The 15,593-nt window shown below is 37.3% G+C and overlaps 1 protein-coding gene across 6 annotated transcripts in view; it reads right to left on the reverse strand.

Annotated features, from left to right (window-relative positions):
- Window positions 1–15,593, reverse strand: part of LOC111933216 (uncharacterized) — a 211,215-nt gene that overhangs the window by 62,251 nt on the left and 133,371 nt on the right. For 2 of the 6 annotated variants that reach the window (XM_086843551.1, XM_086843548.1), the window contains one exon: window positions 295–374. The exons of 2 other annotated variants lie outside the window; for them this stretch is intronic. The gene's annotated coding sequence lies outside the window, so the exon portion shown is untranslated. Of the gene's footprint in view, window positions 1–294; window positions 375–9,297; window positions 9,483–13,372; window positions 14,680–15,593 lie in introns of those variants that run through there. 2 more of the 6 variants (XM_086843545.1, XM_086843549.1) reach the window with 2 other exon arrangements.

A 15,593-nucleotide genomic window follows, 5' to 3' on the forward strand; every position in this document is an offset into this window, starting at 1 on the left:
CAGCATCTTCTATTTGATCAAAAATAAACTGGAGCAAATAAGCTAATTAATTGCACACAGAATAAATTCCCATGTCTTTCCACCCTACATCTTAATTATTTATTTTCTAACTACAGAGTAACAAATATATGAATCTCAACAGACATAATATTAGCTACAAATCAATCAACTGATTATACCCTCACTCTCCTTTAGGTAGGAGCCACAATTTTAAAAATTTTATACAATCACATGTGCTCATTATTCCACTCATTATACTTTACCAATGGGCATCTGGTAAAGAGCCACATAAACCATGAGTTAGGTGGGGTAATCCTCGACTGTCCTATGTTCCTTCAGCTACACCAATGTCAAAAAGCTTGCTTTTTTGTTTTCTGAAAACAGAAAAAAAAGAAAGAGGCAATTGTTTGCTCAGTGACTTTCCCATATTTCCCTCTACTTTACCAGAACTGCTGAGATGAGCCTTCAGTCTCAAGGCTAGGCAGTAGCATAATTGAGACTAAAGATATGTTACCTGAAAAAACAGAACTCGTCTGATGAATAACTTCCTAAAAAAAACAACTAAAAAACAGGTCTATATGCCTCCCAAGATGTAATAAATATAATAAACATTGAAATAGAGGCAGTGTGATGTTAGGAGAGACACATTGTTGGGTTTTAGATTTTACTTGTTGGTTCTGTTCTCTCATTCAGTGTTTAAGTTCTGAGCAATTATCCTTCTGTTAAATTCAGAGTCCATGAAAATCTGCAAAATTTCTATTCTATGTACAATGTGCTGCAAATTCTTACACTTGTATTCAGATTTTCAACAGCTGGGCAAGGTGATCATCGTAGGTCCCTTCCAACTGAAATATTCTATTCTGTATAACTCCTTGAGATAGCAGAAATCATTTCATGTTCTCTTATTCTGTGTGCTCAGTTGAAGCTTGAATCTTTTTATGATACTGGAAAATCACATGAGATTCTTTAAAAAATATTAAAGTGGCAGAAAAGATAAAAATCACTATTTCTTTCCTAAAGATTTTACCACAAGTTTTACAAATAGCATTTTAAAAGGTCTTATTATATTACTCAATTAGTTTTTAAAAACTATTGAAACTGTAGTTCTGAGTGAGTTTCCTTCTCTTGTAACACTGAAGAGAACTTACAGGTAAATGGCAGGATACCAGCATATGCTTTAAAACAGAACATTTAAATATTTCATCCTATTAGTTTTGAAAATTATAAAGGTCAACCAAAAAAGTAAACTGGCTGCAAAACAATGCTTTTGCAGTGGTTCCTAGGCAGCACACATTGTCCTCCTTTCACCATACTCTGACAGCTACCCTCATCCTGAAGGTAGAACCCAGAGGATGCATTTGAGTCTTCACACACTCTGGAATTTGGGGAGCTTTTCTACTCAGAACCACATGAGAGGGGTCTCCTCCACCTTCTTCTGAACAGCTTTCTCAACTGTGTTGAACATTTTCTACTAGCTCATTGAAATTTGGTTGGAATAAAATAAAATATGCCATAGACTAATAATAAGGACAACGGTCAGGAAACCTTTTGAAAGGGACAAAATGCCCCAATATCTTTGCAATTGAACACTAAATATTTTATATTTAATAAAGGAAGGAAAATATATTGAAAACAACGGAGGAAATTACAAGATAATTAAATACTGTGAATTCTCATGTATGACAAATCCAGGCTGAATGGCTGCCATGATTTCTTTTCTGTATAAGGAGAAAAAGCAGTAAGACAAGTAAGATAATTAGTGCTGAAATGCAAAATCATACAACTTGATTACAGTGTCTTGAAAAAAAACATGCTATTATAAAACATGGTGGGAGAGAAAAAGAACCTGTAAAATGTGGTGGAGGTACCAGGCAGACTGCATGATCATTCATGAAGAAACCTCAGCCTACAGAGAAGTAGGAAGACTTCTGAGAGGTATCACAGCTCTAGGAATTTAATATAAGGTTTTTTTCTTATTACATTGGTCAGGATTCCACTGCTACTTCAAAATATTATTTTTCAACAGGAAATTAAACAAGACTAATTTGAAAAAGAAATGTTGTGCTAAATGAAGTATAATTTCTCTCCTATGTGCTTTACTTCAGTGAGTATATAACAATAATCTGTACTAAGTGTGTGAATAATAATTTGCTGAATTGTGTCCAAGCTGGTTACTTGCCTGAACAGTCAGATAAAGTAGACATGGGAAGCTCAAACTCAGGAACAGCTATTTTTTTCATTTTCCTTCCCTAATTTCAGACATCACACCTTTTTCAGTTTACACCCCTGGCAGTCTTCTAAATCATTCTTCTTCAGAACAAAAATAGCATAACAGCATAAATTCCACTTTACACAGGAGTGAGAACAGAAAGTATTCAGTTTAGCAGGCACTTCAAGTGAAATATTTCCCCTCCTACCAGGCATTACCTTTCTGTTCCAGCTGTATTTTTCTATCTTACTGTATACTCCTCTGGTAGAATCTTGTTGCCTTGCTAGGAAAACATAAAATAAATTTAGCAACTGGCCAACAGTGAATCACAGCTGGTAGTGACTGCAGGCAGCTCTAAAGATGACACCATTACTTGTCCGTGCAAGAGATAGGACAAGAGGAAATGGCCTTAAGCCAGGGGAAGTTTAGATTGGATATTAGGAAAAATTTCTTTGCAGAAAGGTGAAGGTTTGTTCAACATTGGAGGCTGCCCAGGGAAGCCATTGAGCCACCATCCCTGGAGGGGTGTAAAATTGTGTAAACAGGGCATTCAGAGACATGGTTTAGAGATGAATTTGATAGTATTGGGTTAATTGTTGGACTTGATGGGTTAAGGGTCCTTTTCAACCTAAATGATTCTGATTCTATGAAAAATCAATTGTTTTGTGCTACGCATCTATCTTGTAGAAGCTTTCCTAATTTAGTCTTGATCTCAAATAGAATTTTTTCATTGTAATGCACATTGTATCTTGCTGCAATATTGAAACTTTGCATTGTCACCTTTAAGTGACTATTAACCAGCTACCACACATGTGAGTATTTAAGGGCAAAGGTGGCACTGTTCCAGAAGGTGTCTGCTCCTGAGTGGAGCTCTGTTGCAATGTTACTTTGCCAAGTTAATAAAACTTTTTTTTCCTGTTCTAACAGCTACTAACAAAATACTGGAATTTTTTCCATGGAAAATTAGAGTAAAAATGTCAGGATCTCTCTTCTTTAATATATTACTCTTCTATGCTAGTGCTTTTCTGTAAAAGTTTCAATTAAAGCTACTCTTTTTCACTTATAACACACACCAAGAGGTCAAGAGCACCTCGATGTCATCAAGAGTGAAAGACATCAGGGACTTCACAGGGGATTCTCAAACAGGATGCGACAACAGCACCCTGTGGGGATGTTCAGCCAGGAGTCATGCTCACTGTTGAGCTGCAAGGGACCCTTCAGGCTCATTCCTACCACGAATTCCTGAGGCCAGCGTAACTCCAGAAGAGAGCACGCCACAGTCCAAGCCCAGGAACCATGTTTAAACTGTTCAGGAGGCAGATGCTGGCCTTGTGCCTGTGTCTCTGAGCTAATGGGTAAGTGATAGCTTTACAGAATGGAAATTTATATTGAGAAATCTCTGTGAGACAGTCCAGCCAACCACTTGCAAGTCCACAATTTGACTAAGGTAGGGCATGAATCTGAGGTTTCCAGGCAAGCATTCTGAATTGTTTCCTCAGTCGGATGAAGTATCAACAAAACTGGTACTAAAAAAACTCCTTCCACAAATGAATTTTTTCTGGGGAAAAAAAAATAAGCATTTTCCAGCTAATTCCACTGTGACGTAGTCTTTCTCTCTGGAAGATATCCCTGAGAAATGGCATACAAAACAGAAAAATGTTGATTAGCCATGTTCTACCTCAGTCTGATTTAGCATAACACTGCAGTATTTTCCTGGGTCTTTTATATTCCCAATCACTTGATTACGGAGTTGCATCATTGCTGAACCCTGGGCCATAAAAAATAAAGGAACACAATGAAAGTCAGCCAAAACAACACAAACAGCTGCTTGTCTAGACATATTAGTAGTGTCCCAAAACCTTGGCAGCCTGGTGATATAATCTAAAAAAATCTGAGCCACTACTCTTGAGATGTCTTATTGTGATTACGTAAAGCTACTCATTTATTTTCACTGGAAAACATAAAAATACAGGCAAAGGAAATCATGAATCAGTTCACCCTTGGTTCCTAACAAACAATATGATTCCAAGGGAGGTATCTGAAAGCTTTCTTCTCTAATGAAAGTCTCCTGTGACCTGCATATTCTATAACATGAAGGGACAAATTAATAACAGTGTTACAATATAATTGTTTTCTTTCTGTTATGTGTGCTTATTTTGCTGTGGCAATTATTTGTTTATAAGCCATTAAGTTATTTGTAAAACCTATTTGATGTTCCACCTCTGATTTAATTAGTAGAAGACAGTCCCTGTGCAATTAACAATAAAGGTTAACTTTTTATAAAATTCCCAGTAGAATTTAACATTTCATTTCTTAGTTTTATACATCCACTTCTAATTATAAATGGATGGTTTTGTTCAATTAAAATGTGCACATAAACTCCACAAAATATCACCACCAGTAACAGAAGGTATCAATAGTTCCCTCATAATTACTCTGTAGTCTAAGTTCCTGATTCCTCAAATTTTGAAGGAATTAAAAAAACAGGAAAGCAGTTAATGGGCTCTGGCTTATCCTAGCCATAAAAGACATTAACATCTACAGTTAAAACAAGGAAGTTTGCGAGTAACAGGCCAGAACTTCGGGTGCTTCACTTCCCTTCAACTTGTTTTTGTGACTTTTCAAAGTTATATGGAGTGGTCAGTGATCCAACCCACAATTCTTCTGGACTTCAGCTGTATTTCATATTTGAAAAAAACTGGACATCCTGGGAAAAAAGGACAACCTTTAAAGACAAAGCCTTACACCAAAAGTTTGAAGTTTCAAGAGCATTTAATGGGTAGAAATGTTTCTACTTTCTTGGCTGCTCAGAAGGGGCTGAGAGGTAGGCAAGATGAAGAGGGAGATCAGAATTTGACCCTCTGTTTCTGTCACTTTAATATTTGGCATTTCTGTGGCCTAAAAAGACTGGGGAAATCATTTAAGAACTAATGAAGAGCTATTTACCTCCTAAATCTTCTTCCCTTGAGTAATGAAATAATTACCCTCCCATAATCATGGAAATATTCAACTTGAATCTTAAATTGAGCTGTTGTGGAAAGTGGTAGTGATGTTACATAGGTGATCACCATGGTAACGTTTGGAAACTGCACTGTTGTCAGCCAAGAATATCATTCTGCTTTTCCCATAACAGTATAAGAGACTGGAAATGAACTCTTCCAAGATCCCATATTGAGAAAGGAAAGTGAACATTTATCTGTCTTACCTGCTAGGACAAAGGTTTAAAAACAAATACACAAACCCATCAAAACCACGAAACAGACAAAACCCTCAGAAAATCCACTCACCAGCACACTGTCCATGCACTGAATTACTTTGAAATGTGATATTACTGTTTGCTAGTTTTGTTTTGTTTACTCTCTGTACATTATGTCAAGACAGATCCCAAAGGAAGAACATAGTAGGACTACAAGGAAAAATCAAAAGATTTTATTTGCATAACTTCTGTAATTAGACATCCTACAAATTACTAGAGCAGTTACCTTTTAACTTGGCTCTTTTACAAATGAGCCCTCTACTTCTGCTTGAATCTTTGATTTCTAATGCAATATAATTTTCTACACTGGCAATAGTAGTCACTGCATCTGAAGACTGTTCACATCAGGCTACCCAGTCCAAGTACCCCAAGAATAAATCTTCCTCCCTGCTAAAGGGAAAGCTCAAAGGAAGATCACTAGTAAGAATATTGCTTTTATCAACAGTCAAAGAGATAAGAAGGACCATGCTTTGAATATTCACCCTCTACAAAAATGGCCTGAGGTTAAAACCTTTCAGAGTATGCAAAACATTCAGGACAGAAGAGATGGGCAATTTTTGCTACACTTTTACAAACCAAGGGATGGACTAATGTGCAGTACAAATAAAGACTGGAAGCTCTATATCAAAACTGAAGGAGCTACACATTTCCCAGCTACTCAGTTACACAGCTCTAAGATATGATTTTCACTTTGATAGTTGTTTTTCTGCCTTAATGCTGAGTGGTATGAAAGCATAACCATTCAAAGCAGAGATTAAATATCTGGGATACTAATTTTTCATTACACAGGGTAGAGAAATTGGTGTCAATGATGCTCAAGTACACACTGCTGTGGAGATGGTAGATAAGATGCCCAATCTGCATTGGCAGTTTACAGCTCAGAATCATTCTGTGGGTTTTTGCTAAAATGTAAAGTTAATTAAAACAAGAAAATTTTCAGAAAGAACTCATACACCTAGCAAATTACAAGGAAGCAGAGGATTACATTCTTCTGTTAAGGATGTCCTCTCTACAGAAGAATTAATGTACCTGAGGAAGATTCACACTCACTCTTCAGGCAGTATAAGGAAAGCTGCCTTCCAGGCTGCTGCAATGAAAAAGCAAGCAGCAGGTGAGTTGAGAACAGTAATAAAGGCAACATATCCAGGCTCTGAAAAGATTTCACTTGAAGTCACAAGTGATCTATGGAGTTCATAGTGGATTTCTAAAGGCATAAGCTTTATCTAGTTGTTACTGAATTAAACTATTCTCTGATAATGATGGGATTAATCTCTCCTTACCTTAGCTACCTAAAACCTAGGCATCTAGTGTAAACTGGCTTTCTTTGTAGGCAGTAACAAATGATGCTTGAACATACAAAAGGTAGGATACCATTTCTAAAACACCTCTCAGCATTCAAAGGGCAGTTGTCACATCTTCTCACTTCTTTTCCATGGAACAGAGTTTATACCCTAAACTTGGCATCACATCTTCTAAATTCTTAATTACCTAAACATTCGTCACTGCACATGAACCCCAGTCCTAACCAAACAGAGCCTGTTCACACCTGCTCACCAATGATATCAAGCCTAGGATGGGACAAACTGGAGTGCTTTTCTTCCCCACTGAAATAGGAGCAGAGGCCACAAAGGCTTATTCTGCCTGCTTAGCAGAGAAGGAGAAGATGCAGATACTGCAGAAGGAAGTAGAGCTCAAGATCACTTTGACAGATGTAAAGAGGTGCTGAGGCAGAAACAGCATGTGGTATCAAGTGAAAAAAAAAAAAACCACCTGCTTCAGCCAAGTACAGATAAGGACAACTCACAGACTTTTAGACTGCTCCAAAGGCACAGATCAGTGCAGTGTTAGACTTTGAGCAGCACTTCTTTCTTCTGCGGGCAGCGGGGGCATCTGACTAATACAAGAACGCCCACAGTTCGCTCTTGGATACTTTAGAAGCTGTAAGAGGCCTCTTTATTCCCGGAGAGCCTGGGATAACCATTTCAACAGATGACACACTCATTGTAGACTATGGTCCTGTGAAAGAAGCAGCAGATGTCTTCCCTGGAAGAAGTTCTAAGTCAAATGTCCCTTTCACTGACTCCACTATCCAAGCCATTTTAAATGCGCTTGCCAGTCTGTGGTCAGCCATCCTTCTCAGAAGCTTTCCCACTTTTCCTAAATGGAGCACTTTCAAGTCCTACCCCTGTTTGTCTTCTTCCTGTCACTGGGATCAAATGGACTATCCTCTCATGCCCCCTTCCCAGAACTGTCTGTAACAACTCTGGTTCTGGTCAGGAGACCAGCACCCCAAATGCTTTGACCTCCTCAGAGCCTGTCAGTAAACTGTGGAGACAAGAAACAGATCTTCAAGAAAAGAGTTTCAGCTTTTTGCCAAAGAATACACAACTTAGGAAAATGGATCCAAAACACAGAAGAGCATTATCTAAATATATCATTACCTCAGCACAACCACTTTATTCCAAATGAAGAAGGATCCAACTCATTCCTGCTTTCCCTGGAAGACACTGCTTCTTGCTGCATATAGTGCTGTCCCTCTCTGCCTGTGTTTGACTGTTCAACTACCTCAAATAGTCCTGCCCAGACCCTCCTGGTGCTTAAAGTAGCATTATTCCACGTGCTTGTATCCCAATCCATCACTTGAAAGCTTTGCAAGAGCTCACCAGTTTTTACTTGTTTCTAACTTGTGGCCCATTATATCATTTTCTACAAAACTCTTAATTTCTCCTATGCTCTCCTATGTATTTTGTAAACCTAGTGTGTCACTTCCTTCTAGTTTTGTAGCACCTGCAAATGTAATAGACAGGCCCATTGGTTAGGTCATTAATGAAAATAAGAATAATACCTGATCCAGAACAGAAACCTTTGGATGCTCACCCAACATAGAATTTTGTGGTGAACAACTGTTGCATACCTGCTCTGTACATGTCTCTATATATTTTAGTGTCTTTCCAGAAACTGTGTCTTCAATAAATTCCTCACTTATCCCACTCTTTCTACATAATCACTAAATTTACATTTTCTGGTATCTAAGTAACTTGCCTGCCCCTCAGAAGTTCCTGCAGATAACTATTAGAGGCTCTGAGAGTTCACCAACCAGACCATTAAGCACCAAGAGCAAAGGTCACCTGCCCAGCTGGCATGAAAACATCTAAATTTTATACAGGCTATCAAACCTGTTTCTTCCTTATTCTCCCCTGTTGCTGCTGGCCTTAGGCTACCTTATTGCAGCTGACCTTTATCCTGAAATCCAGCAGAAAAGGCTCAACACTTGAACCCTTCCACTGTCCCCTCAGACAGCCTTCCCTCTCTCACAAGCAGTGCCTGATTTATACGTGTGCAGTTTGCCATAGTGAGCTGACCTAGTTTCCACTTCGTGCAATCCTCCTTCTCATGTTTGAAGTATGGGAAGTGCTCTTGATTTAGCCAGCTCAGGCTCCTACTGTATTTCCTGTCCTTCCCCCTTGATGAGATAATTTGCACTATATCCTTAGTAGGCAGGTCCCTTCTTACCTGCTCGCTTAGACCAGACTCCTAACAATCCTGCCTCTGCTGTGCATACAGTAGATGTATTTAGACTGAAGTTATTCCAAATAAAGACATCAAGGATCACAAAAATCAGGTCTGTGCTACTATTTTTCATTTCAGACACTTACTGTTTTATTGGATTAACTGAGTTTTCACTTCACCCAGGCTGAATTTATCTACATTCTTTCACATCTTCTAAACAGCAGATTTTCTTCCAAGAATTTTAAACTGATTGAAATGGAATTCATTAACAATTCAAACAGTCACTAGTCATGACATTCAGTAAAAACAAACTTTTACTTACAGTTGAAAGCTGTGTATCTTATTTTTCTTGAGATGCTAGTCTAATGATTCCAGTCTCACTTTTCTTGGATATTTTTGCTTCCAACTCATTTCAATCTTTTTCTTTGACATCATTCTGGTCAATATTGTATATTTTGATAACTTGCTTTGGTACACTGTTCCCCAGTCATCTATGCATCTGTAGCACTTTTTGGCATTGGTACACAAATAAAATACAAAGAAGCAAGAAATGTGACATGTCACAAAATGAGTATAAGTCAACCTTTAGACCTGCATCCACTGAGTTCTGGAGTTTAGGGATTACTATTGCTTTTTAAAATTTTATTCAACTGCTTTTGATGGACATACTAAGTTTTGATTCCCTTCACTATGAAGTGATCCCAATCTCTTAACTTGAAGAAAAAAAAATTTTTTGACCAATCATGAAATTGTGTGAATTTTCAGTACATAATACAATTCAAGAAAAAAAATGTCCCAAATTATTACAGTGACTTCATGAGAAAGAGGATCATCAAGATGCTATTATAATTTGTAAAGATTACATTGAAGGAATGAGAATGAAACCATCTTGACTTTTCAAAACAATCTAAAGAATTTAAGGAGATCTGTGTCATTGGCCCATGCTCTAACCACCTTTGAAAATTCCCACTCTGTAATTAGTGCTCTCTGTCTCTAACGCTACTGAAATAAAAGCATAGCTTGCCTGAAATTGGGCTGCTGTTTATAATGCAAATTAGTAAGCATTTTCTCCCCATAAAAAATCCTTAATTTGCAATGTTTAGCAAGTTTACATTCTGGACCAGACAAGATAAATCATTTACACAAAATTATACAGAAATCCAGTCAACATATCTTTAGTAAATGCTTTGAAGTGTTGGAAATAAGAAAGCTGACAATTTTTGAATTTTTTCCCCTTTCAAACTCTCAAGAGAATGATACCTGTATATACCAAGTTTTCCTAAAATATCATTTTCAAGGAATATACAGGGTAAAAATAATGTAGAATACATTGATCACAAGTGATTGTTGAAAATGAGCTTTATACTAACAAAAAATATTTAGTACTTCAACTATTCAGGGTTTAAGCCCTGAAATTAGTTCACCCAATGAAATTCTAACATCAAGTCAGAGCTAGATAGGAGAAAAAGCTATAGCTATGAATGGCATTTCTTTCTATATAGGGATTGAAATATGTGGATTATCTTCATAAACCAAGCTTTTTCCTAGTCCATAATAGATCACCTAATAACAATGCAAATTTCTCATAAAACTATAATTATAAAAAAGCCTGTTATTCTAATTATCTGTGGTCACATACATGTACTCAACACAATCTTCAGATGCATCTAATGTCCTCAGCATGCTGTGCCATTTTTCAAATAGATGGTACATGGGTTTGATGGGCCAATTTGTCCCAAATCTCACATTCTGTCCTGAAAGAGCAGCAGACATAACTGCACCTACTCAGACAGAAACCAGGAATCAACTGTATCTCAAAGTAGCAGCTTATGTACCATTTTCTCATTCTTCTGAAGAGATAAGGGGGAGGGGAGGGAAAATTTAACTCTAACACCAAGAGACTGGTGAGCAGAGAGAATGGCACCATCTCTATCCCCGTCGTCCTTTGTCCCCACAGAGAAAAACAGCAGTCAGTCATGTTCTCCCCACAATTTAGCTAAAAATTCAAGAAGGGCAGGATAAAATAAAAAAAAGAGGGGGCTCATTTACCTCTATTGCTAAGTGAGGCAGATGAAGGTGCATATTGCATTGCACAGTATATAGTCAAATACACTGAACAGCAACATACAAGCAGCTCCTAAAATTTCAAGTTATGTACCTATTAAATCTAATCTGATAATTAGCTTCATGTTAAAGATATAAACTATCAAAGGCGATCAATAACCAGAGACACCAAATATTAGATATAATGCAGTTTTTTCCATATCATAATCTAAAAATCTGTGTTCTTTACTAACAGCATAGGACTGTGCTGTCACACAGCAATGTGACTTTTCCTAGATTTCCTGCTGTGATCAGGACAAGAGGCTTGGAGTTGCTCCTGCTCGCTTTTCTGACCTGCACTAGTCCAGGGGCTCAGCAGTGACTCAGTATGAAATGGCACTAAGAGTGGAAGCCACAACAGCCACAGTACCACATTTCCACACTGGAAATCTGGTAGTCCAGCCTTGGCAACTCCTCTAGCCTAAATGTATTCTGTATTTCTGGCACATAAAAATACTGCATAGCTATGCAATGCACTGCAGAGAGGAGGAATAGGGCTTCAGGTGAAGCTGTGCTCCTCACAAGAACCAGGAGTTGTTCCTGCGACCAGGAAACCCAGAGCAGTCCCTTGTATCCTTATTTCCAGGCTTTGTGCAGCATTTGGGATAAACTGTTCTAGCTCAGAGGTCTTTAGCCTGGGTTGTCAAAGGAAACTTTTTGGAAGGCAACCTGGAGACTAGAGAGCAACATTTGTTTACACAATTCATGGCTTTAAACCAGGATTTTCTTTCTGATTAATATCACTGATATAAGAATCTTGTATTATTCCCTCATGAAAGTTAATAAAGAACAACATGTGGTACTTGAATTCATGCCATTGGCAATACCACAAAATGTTAACTGGAACAGCAACAACCCCACTAGCTTATAGCACTGACTGGCAGACATGCTGGACTCCCTAAATTTGGTGAAATAATGTGCCTGGGAATAAAAAGCATAGTAAAAAAGAATAAGGCCTGAAGCAGGGTAGTTCAGACTGCAGTGGGGGAATTGATATCTTGCGTCGTTCTTGTGAAGAAAATAGTTGGAATGGGGATGCTTGCTTACTATCCACGCATTACACTATCTTTGGATGGCTCAGCTGCACAGGCCAGAGCAGGCAAAAGCTGAAAAAAATTACTGCCAATTCCTTGCCTCAGCCACTCATTTATTATGGAAAAAAACATCCACTGATGCATCACCTGTTCCAGATCTTCTGGCCTTCAAGGCTTTAAAAGACTGGTGGTTATTCAGATCCATGAATCCCTTTTCATAAGCAAATCCTGATGTAACTTGTTTGAAGAGAAAGATTCTGACATCTAACATCATTTACTCAGGGAACGATCTTTAAAATGAACAGGACAAATTCCTAAAGCATTCTACTTCTTGGTACCAGTGAAATCCAGCCCATGATTATTAGAGACAATGCTTCATGTTACACAACTTTCATACAGTTTAACCACCTGCCTTGAAGGGGTCAGGCATCACTATTTCTGTATTTATATAGAAAAATTATTTCTATATTTATAGAAACTATTTGTACATTTATTTCTATTTTTATATAATTAAATCTTTTACAAAAAAGGTAATGCATCATGAACTTGAATGCAAATTTTGAGGAAAAAAATTATTAATTATAAATCAGCCTTTTTAGGTCTAACCTAGTGGATTTGTTTTTATAAAAATATTCTAAATGAAAAAAAGCACAAAGAAAAAAAAATCAGAATTTCCTTGCATGTCCAGTTTTGAGGAAAATAATATTTAGAAATTAAATTATTGTCTACAAAACAGTTTTGTTAAGAGATGATTTTTAAAAAATAATCTTGTAGAGCTTGAATATTATCCTTGTTAATGCAATGCCCTGTTTGAAAGCAGAAAAATTCTTCTTCTTGAGTTTATGTCTCAGTTGAAGTCTTCATGGACTGGTGGCTCATATAAAACTAAATAAAGATGACAGATTCTTTAAAGAAAGAACATATTTTCAGAATTTTCTAGGTACTATTTCTGATTTTCTTTTTTTGATTTATGGTTATAAATTTTGATTGACTGCTTGACTGAGAACTGTCCTGGGTAAGACCTATTTGATATTCTCAATCTTTTCTTCTGAGGTCTTCAGAAAATAAAGTGGCATCTTCTGTTCTTCTTTTACCAAGCCTCACAACTCTGTGTCTCTCTATGGCACGAAAGACTCCAGGTCTGAAGATAATCAGGACCATGTGACTGCAGAGGGAGCCAATTGTGTGCGGCTCCAGGATCCAACGCTGTAAGGTTAATGCCTCCTTGTTGAAGGCGTATAATCATCTTGAAGTATCTTCTTTGTTTTGTTTTGTGGTTTTGTGTTTTGGGGTTTGTTTTTTGTCTTGTTTTGTTTTGTTGGGTTTTTTGAAGAATGACAAAAAAATTCAGAGCCTAATTTTATGTGCCTGGGAGTAGCTATCTGAGCTTCAGGCAATACAAACGCTGCTATTACTGGGGAGTAAAAGCTCTGCATAATTAACAAACATCATCAGCCTTACAGTTCCTGTAGAATGTAGTAAGTTCCTTGCCTGAAGGCTGCTCTCAGCCTAGTAAGTCTGTTTACCCTGTCCAAGATTAGATTAGTTTAATTATTATGAAAAGGCTGCTAAGATCTTACAGCCTAATTATGCAAATGTTTCTAAATGTTCACAAAAGTAATTTATTTATTTGGAGATAAATGAATCTGTTTTGTCATAAACCAGATTGCAGTCCTGGCAATGTACAAGCAGGGTTATGTGCCCTTAGGCATATCCTTCACCACAAATATCAGTGGGACCCCTGGATTATAACATTTATAAATACATAAATGTTTTTTAGCAGGTTTTTATTGTTTTTATAAATTATAGTAATCCCAGCAAGAATTATCACAGGTTTAATACTCACCAACCTTGTTATGAAAACAGGGTTTCTCAGCAGAAGCATTTAGAAGATGCTAACAGCTAAAACATCCTGGTAGACCTATTAAGATGCACCTGTTTTATTATGCTTTGGAACTGATATCTTCAAGAGTTCCCCCCTCTTAGCACAGACTCTTGCTGCTAACATAACCTGCATCAATACGGTACTATTATTCTAAATAAGGTGGTAGTGTTCTTCTCAAGGCATACAGTGCTAACCTTAACTAGAAAAAAGCCCTTTTACATTAGGAATTCTCTAAGTTTTCCTCATAAAGCTCATTACAGGTTAGAGATTTAATTCTTCATCTATTTCTAATTACATGACAACACATGAAATAGATGCAGAAAAACTGTTCTATATTTAGCTCCTGCTCCAGTTTCGTTGTTATTATCATGGAGATAACACCTAGGCAGCACACTGCTGCCTTCTCTGAACTCCTGCATATTCAAGGTAGACTATTTAAATTTCGGACTGAAATCTTAAAATCTGATCTTGACCACAAATACAACTGAAAAGCTGAATGTGTTGCACAGCTGTGTGAAATGACGTGGGACATAAGCCCAGAAGAAGACTGGCCTTTACCGAGGTCAAATCTTGTCTTAATGGGACGGCACATCTGTAGACTGCGGCTGTTTTGTGTACGTCAGAGCACACATCTCTGATTCCTCACAGGCATCAGCTTCAGAGGGAACTGAGCTACAAGCACCTTTAAAGCAGCAAACACAAAAGGTTTAGCTGGATATCAGTAGCAAAGCAGGTGAAGTTCAGTTCATATATTTATTAAACACAGATATTCTGAGCTAAGTTCCTTTACACTGTCATATCAAATTGGTGCAGTAACACCTTTCTGCCATTGATGTTTATTTTCTACTGGAAACAATACCGTGACATTTTACTGGAAACAGATTGCATTAAAGTCAATGCAGAGTGACTTCTTGATTTGTTTGTAAATTAACCATTCCTTAAATAAGCAAGGCAATAGCTCTATATGGGAATTATACCCACAGTTCTCCTGTGTATTAAATGGAGGATGTGAGCGATTATTTTAACTGGCTGCTATGACATCACCATTATCATGGATATTCAAGACATTAGAAGCTGTGTGCTGTCAGTTAAATGATCACATCTCAAGTGCACCTGTGTTATTATTATTCATTTGGAGCAGGATCATTAACATATTCCTTAAGTCATTTACAGGCAATTTGACTCTACAGTAATGATTTTTCCCTCTTTGTAACAAATTAATGAGATATATATAAATACGCAAGTACAAATGAAATTCACACAATTCATACCATAATTAGCATGTACCAAAGGTCTGAAGATTGTCTAACTTGTTGGGTTATTTTTTCTGTGATAGGCAGCTATTCAGCACTCTATATGATTCTTTCAGAAGAGAGACCCCTGTCAATGTATTTTAACAGTCACAACAAGGTTAGCAGTCATGTTAGCTGTTGGCCCTTATCAAGCAACACTTGTAGTCCAGGCTCAAGGGTTTAAATTATGGAAGTAGAAGAGGTAAGAAGCTGGTGATTTTTAAAATCTATCTATTGAACTACATAAATAAGCTACTTGTTCAGTACCACCAATGTAATTAACTTGCCCCAGTTTCAAAAACAT

This window comes from Cyanistes caeruleus, chromosome 10, assembly GCF_971803275.1.
Source record: "Cyanistes caeruleus chromosome 10, bCyaCae1.hap1.1, whole genome shotgun sequence".
NCBI classification, from domain to species: domain Eukaryota; kingdom Metazoa; phylum Chordata; class Aves; order Passeriformes; family Paridae; genus Cyanistes; species Cyanistes caeruleus.